We start from the raw sequence: 20,529 nt of genomic DNA, 5'->3' as shown, positions 1-20,529 counted from the left end.
AGTATAATTCATTGGTGTGCAGACTAGCTCACAGTAAACTAAGATGTTTATTGAACTGTTTTTAGATGCACTTTATTTCTGAAGGAAGTCTTTTTTGTTGTTTTTCTTCCAGGGAATAACCAGCAGTTCCACACTTCTGTAGGAATTTTGCTATTATGTGCTTTGTAAATTTGTCCCTATTACCAATCTGGTCCCCTCTGACATTTATGGTAAAGAAGGCTAAACTTTGCTCAATAATGGTTGGCAAGCTCTCATCATTCCAACTTTAGCCTTTTAAAATTAATTATATATGCCTGGTTGATAATACCTTGGCTGCCTGAGAAACCGAATTCTTACAGGCAAAGTGATGGTAGCATTAATTGTCACTCGTTAGCTAAACACCATGCTGAAATTGTTGATTTACTGTCCGAACACTCTCTAGGCATTTTGTTTCTAACAGAAACTTGGCTCTCTCAAGATTCTATCACTATTCCTGCCTTGGCCCTGCCCCCGGGCTTCGCAATGAAGACTGTCAATAGAGAGAAGTGCCGAGGTGGTGGCATTGCAGCAATCTATGAAGATTGCTACACTTGTATTTTCAACCAGTAACCCATTCAGGATGGCGAAAGCGCCATTTTTAAATTGGCTTTATCGGGCAATTTCACGTTCTCTGGACTACTGATCTATTGCCCTCCGGGGCTTCCAAACTTTTCAGAGAAGGACTTTTCAATGTGGTTAGCAGTTTAGCATTGAAATCAGCCAACCTTACTATCATTGGTGATTTGAATCTGCATCTGGAATCTGACAAGGATCCAGACATACCTAATTTCATTAATGATATGGCTGCCTGTTAATTATACCAACTGGTCTCTTGAGCTATGCATGAGGCGGGACATCTGCTTGATCCAGTGCTTACCAACATCTTGCTTACAAAGTCCCCAACATCGTTACCGATGACATGGACCGAACACTACTTAATTGGTTTCTCATTGGATCACTCTGGCCCCAAGCTGCAAGGCCGGCATAAAGCCATATATTCAGCCCACCCTTTAATTGAATATCGAGATGGCTAGCCATAGCTTTGGAAAGTGGATAACCCAGGCACTAGGTAAGCCAAGAAAGCCCGATCCCATGAGTGGTTTGATGTTTCACTTGTCACGACCAGGAAAAATTGTAAAGCCCTTGAGTGCTGTTGGAGACGCTCCTATAATCCTACAGCTAAATCTGAATATGTGGTCGCTAGGAAAATCTATCACAAACGTATTCACAAAACACGTGCTGCATTCTTTGCTAATAAGATTAACACGAGCAACAACCCCATAAACTATTTTTTCCCTAGTAAAGGATATGATGAAGGCACCGGTGACTGCTAATAGTTTCATCACCTCTAATGACCAGTGTGAGGTGTTGGCCATTTATTTTATCAATAAAGTGGTGGGCATTTATAATAGCATCCGTGTGAAGCCACTGTAATGTTGAGGGATGGATTTACAGGGAACGGGGCCCACTTTCTGTCTACCTTCCCTTCAATCACTACAGAAGGTCATCAAAGCAGACGCTGCCATCGCACCCCAACTACGGAAGGTCATCAACATCTCCTTCGAAACAGTGACATTCCCTGAAAGCTGGAAACATGCCTAAATCAGCGCCCTCCTTAAGAAGCCCAAGTCGGACCCCAAGGACCTCAAGAACTTCCGGCCCATCTCCCTGCTCCCATTTCCGGCAAAGCTCATCGAGAAAACTGGCCCGCCACTGGAAGACAACAACATCCCTGGACCCGTCCCAGTCCGGGTTCAGACGAAACCACAGCACCGAGACAGCCCTCATCGCCGCCACAGACGACATCAGGCGCCAACTAGACAACGGCGAAACATCAGCCCTCATCCTCCTGGACCTGTCAGCCACCTTTGACGCGGTCTGCCATCGCACTCTAAAGACACGCCTCCTAGAAGCCAGAACCCAAGAGAAGGCCCTTGACTGGAACACGTCCTTCCTCTCCGGCAGAACCCAGAGCGTCCGCCTCCCGCCCTTCCGATCTGAGGCCACCGACATCATCTGCGGCGTCCCCCAAGGCTCATCCCTCAGCCCTCGCACAAGTGGCCCGCCAACACGACCTCAACATCATCTCCTACGCCGACGACACCTAGCTCATCCTCTCTCTCACCAAGGACCCGCACACCGCCAAAACCAACATCCACGAGGGAATGAAGGCCGTCGCCAACTGGATGCAGAACAGCCGTCTGAAGCTAAACTCAGACAAGAAGGAGGTACTCCTCCTCGGACCCACCCCCTCACCTGGGACGACTCCTGGTGGCCGACCACACTGGGAGCAGCACTGACACCCACCGACCATGCTCCGCAGGATCTACAAGTGGATCCCGACCGAAACAAGAAGAACGGTGACACAGGCCCTCATCAGCAGCAGACTGGACTACGGCAACACACTCTACGCAGGAATCCCAGACGACTACAACGCATCCAAAACGCCTCCGCACGACTGATCATCAACGTCCCCCGCCACATCACCTCCCACCTGAGACCAACACTGGCTCCCCTTCGACAAGAGGATCACCTTCAAGCTCCTCACCCACGCACACAAAGCACTCCACAACGCCGGACCAGCCTACCTGAACAGCAGACTCAACTTCTACACCCCGACCCGCCAGCTCCACTCCGCCAGCCTCGCCCTCGCCGATGTCCCCCGCATCCAACGAACAACCTCTGGCAGCAGATCCTTCTCCTACCTCGCCGCCAAGACCTGGAACACCCTCCCTACCCACCTACGGCAGACCCAAGACCTACTCGCCTTCAGAAGACTCCTCAAGACCTGGCTCTTCGAACAGTACTGGCCCCCCCCTCCCCTCAGCGCCTTGAGACCCTCACGGGTAGGTAGCGTGCCTTACAAGTACTCTGATTGATTGATTGATTGAAGGCTCTTGTCACTAAGATTAAATCCGGGTCTCCAGACGACCTTCTTAAATCTGAATTGTTTGTTAAACATCAGGACTGCCTCCTTCCCAGTTGTCTGGATCTTATTAACCTCTGTCTTTCCAACTCCAAGGTACCGCAAACTTGGAACCATGCTAAAGTTATCCCACTCTTGAAGAAGCCTTTATTAGATGCTTCCAGGCCGGAGAATTATCGCCTGAGCACAGTAACCGAGTCCTATGTGAGCAGCATTTTGATGAAGTTTTTGGAGTCTCACTCACTTCTGTATCCGTCTCAAAATGGCTTCTGTCCCAAGCACAGCACCGAGTCAGCCTTACTAGCTGTAACGGAGCAACCAAGGGCCTCCATGGATGAAGACAATATGACTGTGCTTATTCTGCTTGATCACAGCGCTGCCTTTGACACAGTCTCACATAGTATCTTGATCAACCGGTCTGCATGAGATTGGTGTCAAAGGTAGAGCTCTTAATTGGTTTGCTTCCTTCCTGCGTGACAGATCTTTCGAGGTCATCTCTCCACCCTTCCACTCCCAGGCACATCCTCTGTGCTGTGGTGTACACTAAGGGTCGGTGTTAGTCCGACCCTTTTCAACGTTTACGTTCGCCCGCTCGCCCTGTTGGGCAAAGCCAGTTATATATCTTGGGTATCATATGTGGATGATATTCAGCTGTTCCTTTCGTGCACCAAGGACTCTAGGCAGGACGTGGATAAATTCCAGGAAGATCTGTCCTCCATCGTTGGCTGGATGGAGGCGAACTGCCTTCAGCTAAACTCTTCTAAAACAGAGATCCTCCTACTAGGCAGAGTTCCCCATCTCTGGGGCAACAAGTGGTGGCCGTTAGAGCTGGGATCTCCTCCCGCGCCCAAAGTCCCAGTAAAATAACTCAGAATTCGATTGGACAACACCCTCTCTTATGAGAATTGTTCCAAGTCTGTGGCGGGGACTTGTTTCGGTATTCTGCACGGCATCAAACCCATTTTGGGTCTGTTTAACTCTCATACTCGTCAGCTGTTAGATCAAGCCACGATTTTGTCTAGGTTGGACTACTGCAACAGTCTCTTGCTTGGTGCTAATAAATCTGTGATCAATAGGCTCCAGCACACCATGAACACTGCTGCACGTACCCTACTTGCTCTGCTAAAGTACAGCTCGGTCTCTGGTGCTCTGCGTCGACTTTGACTTTGAGCAAAGAATCCAGTTCAAAGCACTCTGTCACACATAAAATACTGGCGGGCTCTGGTCTGATGATTCTCAGCGACCTAGGTCACCATTATATTCCTACCTGTGCCCTGCGATCTGCGGATCTTCACTTGATGAGGGTGCCTCGATTCCGTAGAGCCAGAGGCCGTTAATTTAAAGTCATCGCTCTGACTCTCTGGAACTCGCTGCCTTGCTCCATTAGGAACATCTCCAATCTTTTGGCATTTAGAAAGGCAGCAAAGACATTGCTGTTTCAGTAGCAGTATCCTCATTCCCACCTCCTTCCTGACCTACAGCGCTGGGACGCCCTTTTGCTGAGACACCATGCACTCTACGAATCGCATTACATAACATACCTTCATGCCCTTAAAGACACGCTGGCGCAACCGCGCAGCCTGTGTGACGTGGCGCTCTGTTGGTCTATACATGCGCTTGTATTTGAATTGCTGCTATTGCACTTAGCATTTTCTTAAGGGTCTAAATATTTAAAAAAACGAAAAACAAAATCCTTTTAAATTTGAATCCGTCTACTTACTCGGCCTGACCCTGCGGTGCCCGTCTATAAGAGCGGGCCCGCTGTGCTCTGGGGTTAGCGTTCTAGCTTTTTAAACTTTCTGCCCTCAAAGACACGTTGGTGCGACCGCGCAGCCTTTGTGACGTGGCGCTCTGTTGGTTTATATGTGCGCTTGTATTTGAATTTCCGCTATTGCACTTAGCACTTTCTTAAGGCTCTTAAGATTTAAAGGCTCCTAATATTTAAGAAAACGAAAAACAAAATCCTTTTTAATTTGAATCCACCTACTTGCTCGACCTGGCCCCACGGTGCCAGTCTGTAAGAGCGGGCCCGCTGTGCTCTAGGGTTAGCGTTCTAGATTTTTTTACTTCCTGCCCTGTGGTGAAAATCCGACCCTGGTATAAAATAAGAGGAAATGGGCTACAACAGGCTCTTGACATCTGCCCACCTATACCGGTCATTGATAACAATGAAGCGGTTTCCCAATTTGAGGACTGGATTAGACAAGCAGTAAATCGGGTAGCCCCAGAAAAAATCTCTAGAACCAGAAGACGTCAGGGAACATCTCCATGGTATGGACCCGGCCTTAAAAGCATCAAATCTAACTGCAGGAGAGCAGAAAGAACGGATATGGAGATCCGATTATAGTAAGGAGCACAAACTAGCTTATAACTTAGCTTTGGAGCAATACAAGGAGGCTATTATAAGGGCCAAACAGGGCTACTTTATGGCTAAAATTGAGGAGGCTAAAAACTCAGCTAAGCAGCTTTTTAAATCAGTTCAAATCAGTTTAGGCCTGACCAAGACTTCTGTAATAGGTTGGCTTGTTTTTTTCAAAAAAAGGTGCAAGTTATTTATGATCTCCTCCTCGCAGTAAATACTGCAACAACATCTAGTAAGTCACCTGTGGAGGAGAATATCTCTCAGAGCCAGCTTACGAGTTTTCTAAGCTTCTCACAGGAGAAGGTGAATCTCCTCCTTCTAACTACTAAATCGGGTTCACCCAATGGTCCTTATCCCCCCCGCCATTTTACATCTAGTTTCAGATACAATCAGCACCTATTTAACTCCCCTCCTTAATAAAGTAGTGGAATCGGGAATCTTTCCATGTGCCTGGAAAAAAGCTTGTATTAGGCCGCCTATCCTTAAATAACCTGCCTTGAACCAGACTGAGGTGAAAATCTACCGACCAATCTCTTGCTTGCCATTAGCTGTCAAAATTTTGGGAAAATCGATGAATATGGAATTAACTCAATTCCTCGAATCTAATAATTTGTAAGATTCTAGTCGGCATGGCTGCCGATCTTGCCACTCTCCCGAGTCGGCGCTGATAATGGCTACCGTAGGGATTCACAGACGGGGGGCGGGCCATCCTCATACTCTTAGACCTATCAGCAGCATTTGACACCTTGAATCACACAGTGTTAGTGGGGCGGCTGAAGGCTCTGAGGACTGGGGAATGGTCCCGGCCCTCCTCACCTCCTTCCTTGCCTGTAGAGAGCAGAGCATAGTCTGGGACCAATTGCAATCTGACACTTCATCTTCCTTGCGGGGTGCCCGAGGGCTCGGCCCTATCACCCACCCTCTTCAACATCTATGTCACTCCTCTGTCTAGAATCATTAGAAAGCATGGTTTCACCTCGGTCTCCCATGCAGATGATTCCCAACTTATTATATCTGTATCAAAAAATCCGGAAGCCACTGCCATTAGCTTCCATTCCTGTCTGACCAAAATCATGAGCTGGATGAGTCAAAACTTTCTTGAGAATAATACAGAGAAAACTGAGGTGATGGAATTTGGTAAGGGCCCTTCCGTGTGGAACCATACCTGGTGGCCACCAGAGGCGGGTGAGTGTCCCTGTCCACCATCTAAGGTCCAGAATCTAGGAATCATCTTGGACAATCAATTACATTTTGCAGGTCAGATAAACCGCCTTACGTCCTCCTGTTTTTTCTTACTAAAGATCCTACGTAAGACTTTCCTTTTTATTCCTAAGGAACTCAGGCGAACGGTGGTGGTAGTTCTTATTCTGTCTAGAATAGACTACTAGAACACACTTTTTGTGGGCATTGACAAAGCTCAGTTGTCCAGATTACAGTCTTTACAAAATGCAGCCGCTTGCCTGCTTTTAAATATCCCTAATGCCATTCTACCTCCGCTGGAATAAGAGTATTACATTGGCTCCCCATTCAGCAACGAGAGGAGTTTAAGGCCCTTTGTCAGGTCCACAAGGCATCATATGGTGGCAGAGCTGCTGATATTCAAAAACTGTTCCTAAGGTACTTGGCTATGAGGAACCTAAGATCAACTAATGTGGTTCTTGTTCTAATTCCCAAATTTTGCAGAGCTAGATGGGGAGGCAGGAACTTCTCCTACCGTGTAGCCACTCTGTGGAACAAGATGCTTACTGTTATGAGGCTGCAACCTAACTTGCAGCATTTTAGGAAACTACTTAAATTCTGGCTGTTCCCTCCAAAATAAGCCACATGAACTTGCAGAGCATCACGGTCTCACAGCTTTCAGCGCCAAGACGCCACGGCATTCGAGCGCTTTATAAACTTATTTTTCATTTCATTTTCATAACATAGCAGGGCACTTTGGACTGCACCCATGTCTCCTGTAGCGCAATCTTGTGGAATTTTGGCCAATAACATATCCATTTATGGTTGTGTGTATTGTGATTCAGGCCTCCCAAATTCCATAAGCATATTTTATAACGTTTTCCATTGCTGTATTGCTGTTGTCATCTGTATGTTCTCTATATTTCAATATAGGGGCCTTGGTGGAGAGGGCTGCTGGGAGTCAACTCAGCCCTTTGAAAATCATTGGACTTGCAGTGGTTTATCCTCGAGTCTATGTTGGTGTTTAAATGCACACTTGGTTTACTCAAGTTATACAGCGTTGCTCGGGGCCCTTCTGCACCCCTTAGTATTGATATTGATTGCATTCACGAGCCCTGGTACATAAAAGTGAGTACATATCCAACAAAATGTGTGATTTTTATACTCCAGTTGGCTAAGATTGTTTTTGGTTAACTAAACAAGATCAGCGAGTTGTTGAGTAGCAAATGTGCCGCTCGCAGCCTTGTGACTGTGTTGGAGACTTTGGTGGTGAATACCAACGCGGGGGAAATCTGATTATTGCCGTGTGTTGCCTGGACTTCCTGGATTGCACGGGGTGGTTTAGAAGCCTGTTTGGTCTGCGAGGGCGGGACTGCGAGTCCCAGCAGGAGTAGCGCTCCGGTCATCAGCGCACCGGCGACTCTTCCCGCCCTCCCTCCTCTTATCTATATAACCCCGCCCATCCACGCGGGACGCGTGCGGGCTGAAGCTCGGGGCGAAGCCCGGGCAAAGGGCGGGCCCTCTAAGGCCCTCGTAGGCCGGAGTAGGCTGGGCTGGGCCTACCCTCTTGTATTTGTTGTAGGTGCACTGGATCAAATTAGCCCTTGTTCTCTACACGGGTATTATATACTTGCCATGCCATCACCAGCTTTGGACGGACCTAGTGTGAAGGCGGGGGGTGTTAAAAACAGGACTTTGGATAATTATTTTTTACGCCCTCTGGGTGATGGGGATGGGGATAAGGAAACCTCCCTGGCGGAGCGCAGGGCCGAGCGCCGCCGCTCTATTGAAAATCTGAAACATAGGCCTCAGGTAGATACCTCTATTTCCCTAGAGGGTGGCTCTTCTAACATTAGCGAGGAGCCATTATCCCAGGATGGCGTCCCGCTTTTGTTGAGGGATTGTATTATTAGCCCCTGTCTACCCATCGAGCTGGCCTCTAAGGCTACCCATCCCATCAGCCCTAGTTGTACGGCTGTTGATCTAACTTCTCAACCCATCCCAGCATCTAAAGCTAGGAAAGTTAAGCCGAAGTTAGTTGCTGTGGTGGAGTTGCATGGCCCTCCCCCTAATAAGCGAAGAAGGAAGATGAGGGGAGGGCAGGGTAAAACCAAAGTCCCCCATTCCGATTTCGGGAAATCCTCTAAGCCCGCCCCAATTCCCGACAGTATGATGGTGGATGTGCGTAATTCTCCCCCCGAAAAGGGTATTAATATTACGGATCTTGCAGATGCCCCTGGGAATAACCCGTCTAATGCATTGCCCCCGGTTGCTCCTCTAGGGAACCTGGAATTCTTACTTAGATCCTTGCTCCTGCCCATCAGTGAGCGCATCAAGAAAGTGGAGATCAGACTCACTATTCTAGAGGCTACATTAAGTAGTATGAAACCATCGGTAACCACCCAAGGTAGATCCTTTGAGTCCAAGCCCCTTCTACCACTTACCCTACCCCTCAAACCCCCTTAGCTAACTCGGGATCTCCCTTGGCGACTACTGCTATCCCCCTTTTGCAACCTCTTATGGCTAAACTAGCCCCGTCCCATCATAGTAAACCTATCATTCCTCCATCACAACCCTCAGGTTCAGCCCCCCAGTGACAATCTCCAGTGGGGCTACATTCGCTGATAGTATTCCCCCCCTACTCCCTGAGATCTGTTTCCAGATCCCGGAGACCTGACCTTCCCCCGAGGCTAATGGTCTTATGGTAGTTATGGCCGGGGTTCCCCCCCTTGATGCGGGTGAAGGTGAGAATTTCCGTTCACTTAAAGCAAAGTTATCAAATGGCTGAACTGGAACAGACCCCTCCCAGCGCATTTTAACAACGAAATTATCATGGTGAGAAGGGTACCTTGGCTGGGTAAAACCAGGAAATCTATAACAGGGGATTGTATCATGGTGAGTTTTCGAGATACAAGGACTGTTCTTCACATATGTGCTGGATCGAATAGATCTCTTGAATCCACCATCCGGACTCTGCCAGTGTCTTTTTTCTTCCCCCCTATACATATGTACCATGACCAAGTCCAAGGTAATTGGACGAGGGTTGATCGGGGGGGCAGACATTGTGGGTATACAACACGACCGGTTTTCCAACCCCCATTGACACCCTTTTATGATTATAACCGTTTTAGTTGTTTGAACGGACTGGATGGTGTAGATTGACTGCCCCCAGCCCCAGACCCCATTCTTCCCTCCTCTGATAAAGGGTCTATTGTAACGTTTGGCAGTAGTCCCATTCTTATTCCAAGCCCTGTAACGTCCCTCACTGCCCCGGTGCTCCCCGCTGTTTTTTCTGTTTCACTGGTTCCCCTAGTTGCCAACAACCCTTTAATTACCACTGAACCAGCGCCCATTAAACTTTCCCCTTGTTCCTCTGGTTTTAAGTTTGCTAGTTGGAATGTTGCAGGTTGGGGTTGGCAATCGTCGTCCCTAGGTTGGAGTGAGACCCTCTCCGACTTTGATATCTTATGGTTGCAAGAGACCTGGGCAACTACTGACATTAACCTTGATGGGTTTGTGTCATATAATAACTCGGCACTAAGGTCAGGTATGGGTAGGGCTAAAGGGGGGTTAGTGATTTTACTGTCTGTGAACCTCCCAGTTTGTATGAAATCACCCCAGCCTGTGGGTTACCACTCCCAAATCCTAATATTAGAACATGTAAAGAGCAATGTAATAATGGTGATTAACCACTATAATAACCTGTTTGATGCTTCTAATACTTCGGTGGTGGAGGAGTTGGGTTCTGCCTTGAGCAACTTGCGAAGAGATATCCACAAACCAATTGATATCATATGGGGCGGGGATTTCAACCTTCGTACCTGTCCCCATTCATTTACTAGAATTTGTGGATACGACGGGGATAATGGGGAAAATCGGGCACATTTTGTTCACTCACCCTACGGTGATTCCCTTAATTCCCTTATGTTAAGTATGGATCTTATGATTCATCCCCCGGCTGTAGATGCTGATGGCAAACCTGCTCCAACTTTTGTAGGACCTAACTCGGCTTCTGTTATTGACCACTTATTGGCCTCTACGCACCTTGTTCCCCTTTGTACGATCCCCGTTGTCGTTGACCTTGGAAGTAGCGACCACTATGCTATTACCATGTCCATTTCTGCCTGGGGGGCACCAGCCAACAGTGATCATCTGTTAATTGAAGATGTCACCCCCTGTAGACAGAATGGTATCCGTATAAAGTGGAGCCTGGACAACTCCGAAAAGTTGCAAGCTAAAATCCTAGAAGCTGGGTTCGCTGAAATCTACAATTGTTTAGATTCAGAGTCCTTTTGTGGGTGCATCATAACTAATTTTGTGGCACTTGGCATCGTTATAAAAAGGTGTCTTACTATTACTAAAGCCCGAATTAGGAAGCAAAATGTGGGTTGGTTTGATAGCATGTGTACCAAATCTCTGCGGGAACTTAAGCAGGTTTTAACTAAACTTCCCAGAGACAGGGAGGCTATTAAATCCCTTAGACTTACCTACAAAAACAATCTTGTACGTAGGAAGCAAGAGCTTAGGGAACTTGCCTGGGATGCCCTGAACCAAGCATCGGTATTACGTGACAGTAGGCTTTTTTGGTCTACGGTCAACAGCCCCTTTCTTGCCAATGAAGAGTTCCCCTTACTGTCAGCCCAGGTCAGTAAAGCAAATTGGGTTGCCCACTTTTCTGGAATTTTTAACCCGTCCAGGGAGGACTTTGTCAGCTCTCCTATTCTGATGTCTGAAACGAGGTTACCCTTGGATATTACCCTATCAGATGTGGTTATTTCCATAAGTCGGAGTAAAGGGGGAAAGGCACCGGGACCCGATGGGGGTCCCGGTTGACCTGTATAAATCTAACCCGACTCTTTGGAGCCCACTCCTGACGCAGGTGTTTAATGCTTCAGTTTTGGAGAAAACACCACCTACTTGGAGCGAATCTATAATTCTACCTATCTACAAGAAGGGAGATAGGGCGGTAGTTCTTGGCCTCTCCTCTATCTTCCTTCTTGATTCCTCCCTGAAGATTATGAGTAGGGTTCTCCTGATGAGGCTGGAGGAATGGGTAGAGGAAAATAAAATTCTGGCTGAATCCCAATATGGCTTCCGCAAAGGACTGGGGACAACTGAGCAGTGCATTAATCTTGACCTCCTCATTGGAAAGTACACGAGAGCGAAACAGGGTTCTTTATTTCTCTGTTTCGCTGATCTTTCGAGTGCCTTTGACCTTGTGGACCATAACTTGTTATGGTCCACATTATTGGGTATGGGTGCCCCTCCAGCAATTATTCACTTCCTGGCCCGACTTTACAATAAGTTATCAGCCCAGATACGTTTTGGCCGGGCAGGTGAATGCACAGAGAAAATTAAGGTTAAATCAGGCATAAGGCAGGGCTGTGTACTGGCCCCCCTGCTATTTTCCCTCTTCATTAATTCTATAGAATCGGAACTGAAGAAGGTACAGGCATACTCTCCCCAGGTTGGTGGCCACCCGGTACCAGTCCTGCTCTATGCCGATGACACGGTATTGCTCTCGCGCACTCCAAATGGGCTTCAGAAACTAATGAATATTTTTTATAATTTTATTAACGAGAGAAAACTGAAAGTTAATAACTCCAAGACTTTTATTATGGCTTGTGGTAAACGGATGAAATCTGTAATGTCGTTCCATTTTAATAACCATAAAATCGAGGTTGTGGACAGATTCTGCTACCTCGGAGTTACTTTTAACAACAAAGGGACTTGGGCGCAAGAGATTTTAAATGTCAATGGTAGAATGGCTGAAAGTTCCTCCTGAATTTTTCGATTTGCAGCAAAGCTAGGGAGTCGCCGCATACCAGATATGTTAGATATCTATAGGCATAGGTGTGTATCTATTGCTCTATATGGTTCTGGTATCTGGGGCTACTGTCAGCATGGGGAACTGCAAGTCACTGAGAATGGGTTCCTTAAAAGACTTCTTTGTTTACCCCCCTCGGCATCTACTGAATTGTGTCATAGTGAGGTGTGCTTGAATTATCTAACGGATTTGATGGGATTGAGACCTTTAATGGTATGGAGGTCAATTTGGGCTAAAGACGAGACTGACTTTACCAGGCAGATTATCCTAGGTTGCCTGAATCTGGACAAAGCCCTCAAGATCCTCTGGTTAAACTATGTCTATTCTTCTTATAGTGATGTTTTTAACCTTGACATCGTCAATGACCCACATTGTGCCGTTATTGTATCAAAAAAGGAACTCAAGAATGTTTTTATTGGAACTAAATCTGACTTACGCAGGGCGAAGTGTAGCTCCATGTCTACTCATGTATTTTATCATTCTAATAGGTTGGAAGACAAGGGCATGCCTATGTATCTTAAATTTATAACCAAGCAATCTCATCAGTTTGTTCTTACGAGGTTTAGACTTGGTATCGCACATAACTTAGTGGCCTTCCCAGTGATGAAATCACATAGCCAATCCCCCTGTCCCTGTGATGGCCAGTCTAGGCAAAGCACTTTGCACTTTATGCTTATTTGCCCACTTTATATGCACCTTCGCCGTTACTACCTCAGACCTGTGTTTTTAAAAATCTCTGTGTATACTACAGCCCAAGCCCTGAAATTGTTATTTGCACTTGATTCTGCAGATATCTGTTTTTTTACCGCTACCTTTTTACTTAAAGCCGTTTCGCATAGGAAAAGTCTGGTGTTTTAATACTTTTAAATTCTCATACTGCTGAGTTATTGTCCTCACTGTAATGTTCGTATCGTGTGTTTTTATATTGTATGCTTTTGTGATTGTTTTTAATAATCGAATAAAGCTTTGAAAATGAAATGAAATGAAATGAGTAGCAAATGTTACCTTTGTAGGGTTAGTTAATTGATCTCCACTCTGGGGGATGACTTCAATGGAAGTTATGTCTTCTGATTTTATCATAGTTGCACCCTGGAGTTACAAGATGAGTCTAAGAATGTTACCGCAGTTTAACAGATCTTGTCTTCCCTTTGATTGGTATTCTTGGGGATCACAGAAGTTTGTTTGAGATAGGGCTACCACTAATATTTATTTTATCTTTGGAGGGGCTGTTTAACTTTTCTTCACTCCGATAGATCTCAGTTGCCAATAGTGGGGCTTGTGCCTTAGTATTAATCACTTGTCACAAGGTTCCTATTTGCATTATTGCACTAGCTGGCATAGCCTGTGGTCTTGGGCCTACTTGTGCTTGTTCCATCCTTCTGTTTGTTGGAATTATTTTGGAGCACCTTGGGTTGCAGCAAGGTTTAAACTGTTAGAAATACTAGCTGCGGTTTTAAACTTCACTCCTGTGATTTGGCTTGAATCCATGCAGTTTTGTGCTTTTTTGTGATTAATGAATGCAGCTGCGACTTTTCTTGTCGGGCTGCTTTATGATCTTCATGCGATGTGAGCTCTCCCACTGTCATGGTGTTGCCATGGTGAGTGTTTTTGTCCTGTGGTGATCATCCTTGCCCCCTAAGATTTGCTACTGGATGAGGTTCCGTGATTATGACCTTGTGGTTCTTGTTTATTGCCTTTCTGGGATTGATTGCTGCTCTCTGCATACTCCTCCATTGGGCCTATCACAGTTTGAGCCATGTTTGTGTTGTTCATTCACCTTATTCTGCCCTTTCGAGTATCGCTTTGATCAGCCTGCATTATGGAAGAGTGGTTGTTCTCCTGACCCTCCTTGTTACTGACAACTGCGTCTTGATTGAGGGATCCTTCTGCAGTTTGTTAATCGCTTCTTTACTGCTTTTGAAACTGTTCAAAATTGGAGAAAGTTTTTTTTACTGTGCTGTGCATTTGTTTTAAGGAGACCTTTATTTTTGCCTTTGCGCTGCCTCTTCCTTTCACATTTTACTGAGACTGGGCTGTTTCTTTTTGGATGTCCTGTCTGTTGTTTGAACAGGTTCCCCTCTTTCTAGCACTTCTTTAAGTGAATTGTCTATGATTGCCGGAATGTCCTCTGCCTTACTTTGCCCAAAACTAATGTTTATACATGTTTTATGTTGCTCTAACTTCATGGATGATACTGCAAGACCTTCATCGCATATTAATTCTGCTGGATCAGGGGAAAGTTTTAATCATCTGTTTTCCTTACCTGATGCAATTCTGCTACCCCTGTAATGTCATTCATTTGTTTATTGGATAGACAAGGGGTTCTTAGTTCTTCCATGGTACCCCCCTTACCAGGTTGAGTTTGTATAGCTTTTACTTTGTCTTTTGCTTGCTGGTGGACCATAGGGATTATTGCCCTTGACTTTACTTCTTTCAGTAGGTCCCTTATAATTTTCAGTGGAGTACTTACTTATTTTATCCAGTATTGGTGAACAAGAACACACCCAGTGGACCAGCTCACTAGCATTGTCAGATTGCACCTGTAAGATCTTTTATCTATTTCTACCACAAAAACTGCAAGTTTTTTCAGTGGGTCAGCTTGTATGTCCAATTTATATGAATGACAATTAAGCATGTTGACTATTGCTTGTATAGTATTTAAGAGTTGAGGCCATCTTGGACCTGCATGTTACAGACTGGTCTCCGCTTTACCCTCTTGAAATGATGATGAATTGAGATTGCCCATGGAGACGTTTCCCAGTTTGGTCCCATGTGACGGGGATCTATCCACTTTGATCCTGTTTTTAAAGCCCACTGTGGTGTTGGTGTCCTAGCCAGTGACTTGTGCATCTATATTACATCTTCCTCCTGTGCAGTGGGATTGTTCTCCATTTGAATAAAACTGGAAATTAAGTCGATAGAGACAGTGTCAATCTCAATCAAGGATGCTGTGGTACTGTAATGCCCTTTGTTTGCTCTCTGGGTATGTGCCGTTTCGCCTCCTTTGGCAACTTTGACAGCTGATTTGCCCTACCTTGCTCTGCCCTTTCCATCAACCCCCTTTGTGGCTTTTGTGGCCCCGACTCGGTGACCAGGGTCTAGCAAGAGCCGGCAGGAACAGAGGCTTCGCACCATGCACTCTGCTCCTGTTCAACTGCTCCGCCCACCACCATCCTCCAGGACGCTGGTCGGATTCTCATAGTTTGTACTGTGTAGTTGCTGAACCACTTTCATTCATAAGATGCTTCCTCTGCAACCTATTGTTGGCTGTGCCTCCTGAAACGATTATCCTTAGCTAGGCAGCGGACTCGCAGCACAGGATGTAAGAGAAAGTCCTCCTTGCAGTATCATTCCCCCAATCAGATGCGTGCAGAGAAGATCAACATATGGGCGAGCCACAGCCCCTTTACTAGCTGTTATTTTGTACTCCCCTAAGCAGTCAGTGAAACTTGCGTTAACAAGCTAGGCATAAAAACAAAGTTTCAAAACAGATTTGTTGGTAGGGGTGAGCGGATCATAACCCTTCTAGATTTATAATTTCTGTGGGAATCCATACTTGTCTAGAACCTATAGCAGTGTAATACCAATCAACCCATAAGACTATAGATCTTTTCACCCCTTTCTACAATTTGAACCTTAAAATGACATCAAACTACAGAAACAAGTATATGTCAAACAAATGCACACATTATGAAATCTTTCCCTTAATTCCCCACCCCCCCAAAACAAATATACACAAATTAAAATTGTGATGGGAAGGTTGAAGCTTTGTTTGAAATGTGGTTTTACTTCTAAAAAAAACATGATAATGCTAGACTTTAGCATATCACTTTGTCTTTTTTGCTCTTAATGCGTTCTCTCTTTTTGCCGGCACATACTAGGGCTTTAAGTGAGGCCACCAATTGTCCATTCAACTGTTTGCTGTACTTTTGCTGCTCCTACAAATCAAACTAAGGATACCAACTTTTTTTTAATTACACTTCTATTGGGTTTTAAGAAATATACAACTGCATCAGTATGAACAAATGACCATTGCTGCACAATCGTCAGGTATACCCTCACAACAAATTAACATGACAAGAATTCTCATTGACTGTGTTAACCCTGCAGAATAGGACCATCTGAGTTGGCCATCCAATCCTCCCAGGCCTTATGATGTTCCTCAGGGCAGCCACAGGATTTGTATATGGTTTTTTCACCGCAGCACAGTAGTCCATCTTGTGTGTCCATTCAATCATTGGCGATGCCTGTACAGATAGCCAGTATCGTGCTCTGACCTTCTAAGCAATAAGAAAGCCCATTGTGACGAGTATTCTCGTGAATTGCCTCCTTCTCCATTCGTCCATCAGCCACAGTAAAATCTGTTTTGGATCAGGTACTACTGAACAACCTACTACTTGCAATAGTGGGGTGCATACGTTCCGCTGTTACCATTGGGTAACCGGGCATTCCCATATTGTGTGTCAGAATGTACCCAGGGATTGTTGACCTTGTAAGCACCACATGTCTATGTCTCTTTTATGCCTTGTTGCACTGTAGAATGTCTGGTGCAGGTATTTAAGTTGGATGAGTCGCAGTTTCATTGACATTGGTAGTGCCATAGGAGCCATTCTGGCCTCCACCCACTACTCCTCTTCTATGGGTCCAGCATCACCCTCCCACCTTTCCCCCAATGCCAGCATCAAGTCCAGGGTGTTATTTACTAGGGTGTGGTATCAAACAGAGATCCCTTTCCTGCCTATCTGTGACGTGTATCTTCAGGGGGTTGTATTGAGGGACATCTTGCGAGGAATCGAGGGTTACCTCAAGTGCTTGCAGCAAACTGTAAAATTGCATCCTGTGCATTGTGAATGTGTCTGTGAGGTGTTGTAATGTGCACATGGAGTTGCCTTTCCAAACCTCTCCTGATTTGTATATACCAATGTTATTTCATGCAAGGAAAATCTCTAGAGTGACTGTGTGTTTGAGCAAGCTCCCGGCCCACAGTGCTCTTTCTGCTGTTGGCGCTTCATGTCACCTAGTCCACCACAGTGCCTGATGCCAGCAGATTAGGGATGCTTGAGTTGCAGGTAGAAGGGTTGTGGGTGTGCTGGAACCATTAAGGAGATTGGGTATGCCATGGTGCTCAAGTGCACGGAGCTCTAATGCCATGGAGGGGATGTCTATTTCTGCAAAGAGCCACTCATTTATTGGTATAAGATGATTAGTCCAGTAGCATAGCCTTATATCTGCAATCCCCAGAACCCATCATAAGAGTGGAGTACACTTTTACAGTAGGAGATGTGAGGCAGGCCTCCTGCTCAGAGGAATTTCACCATAGCTGACTGTAGGTTGTGGAAGAAGGCAGGAGGTATGTTATGTGGGTAGTTCTGTAACGTGTAAAGGAGTCGAGGAAGTGCTAGCATCTTAAACAGTGGTCCTCTACCCACTATGTTTATCGAAAGACCTTTCCAGTGGTCTATGTCTCTCCATACCAGAGTTACTAAAAGTGTGATATTTAGTTCCCTTGCCTGTTGTTTGGTAAATACAATGCGCATCCCTAGAAATTTCAAGTGTTGAGTCGGCCATTGTAAGAGATGCATGCCATTATGTCCTCTTGTGCATCAGTCAGGAGGATGTAGGTAGATTTAGGCCAGTTAACAGTAAGTTCGGACGCGACCGTGTACATCTGTAGCGTAACTCAAAAAGTTGCTGATATGAATGAGGAGTTTATTGGCATATAACACGATCCTCTCCACCATCAGGCCATCGGAACCCACTGAGCTGCACGTCTCGCCTAATCCTTTCCGCATTGGCTCAATGACTAGGGCAAATAGGAGAGGCAACCTCTTGGAACAGAATACTGGGACGCAGCGGTGAAAGAGGGGGCCAAAGTTCATGCTTTCCATAGGCGAATTATTAATTGCCAGCGGATCTAATTAAAGGCCTTTTCGAAATTAGTTGATATAAGTGCCCTGTGTTCTGTACCATTGCTAGTCAGTAATGTGGTGTTCGGGTGTCAAGGACACTTTTTGTTGCTAAGCCGTTGCATTAGCCGTTTTGGTCCGGTGTATCATGAAATGAATCGTCTTTACAGTTGGTACACAACAATTTGGCGAGGATCTTGGTGTCCATATTGATAAATGAGATGGATCTACATGATTTGCGCACGTCAGGTCGTTTCTGTTGTTTCAGGATCACTGAGATCGTGGCTTCCCAGAAGTCGTGTGGGAGCTTTCCTGATCTCAGGGTGTTATTATACATGTCAAGCAATGTTGGAATCAACCGTGATGCGTGCCTCTTATACATTCCCAGTGGGAAACCCTTCAGTTCAGTTGTTTTCCTGGTAGGAAGCACCTGGATTGCTTCCAGGGTCTCTTTGGCAGTAAGTGGTTCTTCTGGGCCTCACCTATCCGCATCTGCAAGTTTGGGAATTATCAAGTCTTCAATGATCGAGTTACCCTGTTCTGCTGCAGGTCTAGGTTGTTCTGCGTAGAGGCGTGTGTTTTGTAATTCGCTAATTCTCTGGCTTTGAGATTTAGGGGTTGTGATTGTTGGACCCATGTTCGTTATCTGGTTTAGGGCTAGCAGTAACTCTGTTCCCTATTTGCTAGCCAGTTTAGGAGTTTCATTGCCTTGTCCCCTAGTTCGTATAGCTTGTTTTGCGTAGTTAGTGTGCTAGAGTTGCAGTATCAAGTAGTTTTGTCTGAGTGTTAACCTCTTCATTTCTAGGATATTCTCTCCTGGTCATTGGGGGTTTCCATGAGATTCTCCTCTGCCATGTGTATTTCATCTTCTAAATCAGGTGTGCCCCTGTGTTTACGAACTTAGATTGTGGCTTGGTGGGATATATTTTGTTCCCTCAGTACCATCTTTGAGACCTTCCAAAATATGGTGGGCGAATCCACTGTATCTTTGTTCATGGTGAGATAGCCAGATATTTGCTGTCTGAGGAAGTCATTGAATTCGGTATCCAAGAGCCACTCGGCCACCCTTGCCCCAGCCGTCGTCTTCTGGGTGACTGGAGTGTGAGGGTTATTAGGCGTGGTCGGTTAGTTCAAGTGGCAGGATTCAAGAATCCGCCTGCCCAGCTGTCTGCTGAGGGCAAGAGAAAGTAATCTATTCGGGAAGAGGACTTGTGCGAGTGGGAATAGAAATTGAATTCTCTAGTCTGCAGGTGGAGCCAACGCCAGGCATCCGTCAGGGCCAGGGAGGTGATCTATCATGCCAAGTCGTTCGATTTACGTACCAAAGAGTTGCTAGAGTCAAGGTGGGACTACTTGACTGAGTTCAAGTCGCTTATGGGGGCATAGATGGATGCAATTACCCAATATGTGCCTTCCAAGTTCCCTTTAATAATGACGAAGCGGCCCAAGGCGTTGCAGGGAAATTTAGTGACTTGCTTGGAAAAGTGTTTGCGTAGAAGAATAGCTGCCCCAAGAGACTTAGTGGTGTAATCGGTCTGATACACTCTGGTATACCATCTCGTTGTAGGAAGGGGCAGTTATTGCCAAGCAGATGCTGTATTTCTGGTAATAGCGCCACTGGTGCTTAAGGTATTGGGATAATTGCTGTTACTGGAGTCTTATTATTAAGACTGTTAACGTTTGTTCCAAGAGAGTGCATTGAATGGTACTAGTGATTTCATCATGGGGGTTTGGTACAGTGTGTGTATAGAAGGGGCGTAGAAGCAGTGAAGCATAAAATATAAACAAAAAATCAATTTAACAAAACCTATAGTAACTAGAGCATCGTAATAGCCCTAAGCCCGTACAACAACATTCCCGCACCCCACACTTCCACTCCAGAATCATTTGTTGTCCTCTCTAAACCAAGAACTAGGTGGTAGGTCAGTAACTGGACCCCAAGCCAAAGTGAGCCAGAAAAGTAATGAAGCAGGTTTAGTGGTGCTGACAGTTATAACTAGCCAGCTGTCCGAAGATTCTAATGTAACGTGGACCCGAGTGGTGACGAGGGCAGTGTGCGTTGCCCCGGTTCAATGAAGAATGGAAGAGCATTGTCTGGAAGAGATTACCTTCTTTGGAGTCTGATGGCATCTGTGGCTGCGAGCCCTGGCGTTTGTCTTGTTTATCTTTTACAGCCCCTCTGATTTCGGTCCATGGCGTTCTCTCTGCGAAGCGTTCGGGCCCCACGTGATGGTCGTGGTTTGCAGACAAGGGTGCGTTGTTCCGTTGCTAGGTCCAAGATGTAGGAAGGTGGAATCTTGCTGCATGGTTA

The 20,529-nt window shown here is 45.9% G+C and overlaps 1 protein-coding gene across 1 annotated transcript in view; it reads left to right on the top strand.

The window, feature by feature from the left end:
- Positions 1–20,529, top strand: part of PLA2G4A (phospholipase A2 group IVA) — an 875,644-nt gene that overhangs the window by 62,820 nt on the left and 792,295 nt on the right. The window lies entirely within an intron of this gene.

Source organism: Lissotriton helveticus, chromosome 1_1 (genome assembly GCF_964261635.1).
Source record: "Lissotriton helveticus chromosome 1_1, aLisHel1.1, whole genome shotgun sequence".
In the NCBI taxonomy this organism is placed as follows: Eukaryota; Metazoa; Chordata; class Amphibia; order Caudata; family Salamandridae; genus Lissotriton; species Lissotriton helveticus.
The sequence above is the reverse complement of the archived record's forward strand: the minus strand, read 5'-3'. Positions and strand labels throughout refer to the sequence as shown.